We start from the raw sequence: 1,607 nt of genomic DNA on the forward strand, positions 1-1,607 counted from the left end.
TGGGCGGTGACGGCCTTTGAAATGTAGCTTTGGACTCCACCCGTCGGCCTCCTGCGGAGGCCTGGGATTGGGAGATTAGTAGGGGTTGGGTTGCCCTGTCCTCGGCCTGGAGCTAGTGCAAGTTCCCCAGGATTTTAGTTTCCCCTTCCCCCACTCTCTACTTCTCTCTTTCGATTTCCCGCGCGCGCGCGCGCGCGCGCGCGCCCACGTTCGTGATTGGCTCGGGGTCGAGAAAGGCTGTCCAGTGCAGTTTCATGGGTCGGGCGGGGGTGACCAGGACGAGAGTAAGAAATAAACTGCCCTAGACTTCTTTCCCGAGCTCCCGCCAGTTTTCCTCAACCTCCCCCAGGTCATTCATTTCTTTTCTGTGAGGGCTCGGAAGCGCGGCGCTTTCTCCCCGCTCTCTCCCGTTTTCTCATTAACCCGTTATGTAGATTAGAAAACTGGCCTAGCTGGGCACTCGGCACCTGTGTCGATATCACTTGTAAGGTTTCAGAATCCACCTCCTTGTGATATAGATTAATACTTTTTACAAAGGAGCAAAGAGGCTTAGGGAGGCAAAAGCTCTGATAGCGATTAAGTGAGGTGGTCAGAGTTGGAATGTTAGGCGTTTGGGCAGGTGGATTCTGTCCCGTGTTTAATTCCTCCTTTCCTTCAGCACATGCTTCCTTCTGCGGGAAGCCCTCCTGGCTTTAGAAGTATTTAACAAACGACGAGTTAGATTTATTTGTATACATAAAATTGGACAAAACGGTTAGATCCACGGGTACGTTGGCTAATCCCATTTCTTTTGTTCTTGAGGTACCTAGATCTCCCAAAACATTTTGGGATTAAGAGTGAATTAGGAGAAATTTCCCCACAACTTTAGGTCACTTCAGTGTCACGGAAGCTTTTAGGCTTTTCTACGGAATCGGAGAACTTTACAATTTGACAAATACTTTATCGAAACAGAACTTGAATATGGAACTTTTTTTTTTTTATTATTTTGAATATGGAACTTAAAAAAATTCCAATTAGTGTTCTCAGTTCAGGTTTATATAGCAATTTAAATTTTAAAATATAGCAAATTAAACATTGGAGGTTGAGATACTTTCCCTTGAAATATTATCCTTTATTGGATTATAATAAACAACAAGACTAAATCTTGGTCCTCTCCTGCTTTCTTTCTCTAGTTGAAGGAAACACACTGGGTTACCCACAATCCCTCTCTGCTTTGGAAAAGAGCTACTCTTGTTCTTTGATGTCTCTTGTTGATGGAACTAAAAAGGAAACATTGGGATGTTTCCCAATTATTCTGTCTTTCACTTGGTGCACCTTTTTAAAATGAATACATATCTAAATGTCTACAGAATGCCTCTACTTAGAAGCAATTCCAAATTTGTCTAAATTGGAACTTGTCACCTTTCCCCTAAAAACTGACTGCTTTGACATCTTAGTTTATGTCAATGGCACAGCCTTTCGATCTATTATCCAGAATTAAAACCATGTAACCTTTGACCCTCTTTTCTCCTCCCTCTCCCTTCTATTTGGTTAAATATTTCACATCTGTTAACTCTCCATTTCTGTTTCCTCACCATTTTAGGCCCATCTTCTTGGCTGTTTCAGTA

This window comes from Sminthopsis crassicaudata, chromosome 2, assembly GCF_048593235.1.
Source record: "Sminthopsis crassicaudata isolate SCR6 chromosome 2, ASM4859323v1, whole genome shotgun sequence".
Classification (NCBI taxonomy): domain Eukaryota; kingdom Metazoa; phylum Chordata; class Mammalia; order Dasyuromorphia; family Dasyuridae; genus Sminthopsis; species Sminthopsis crassicaudata.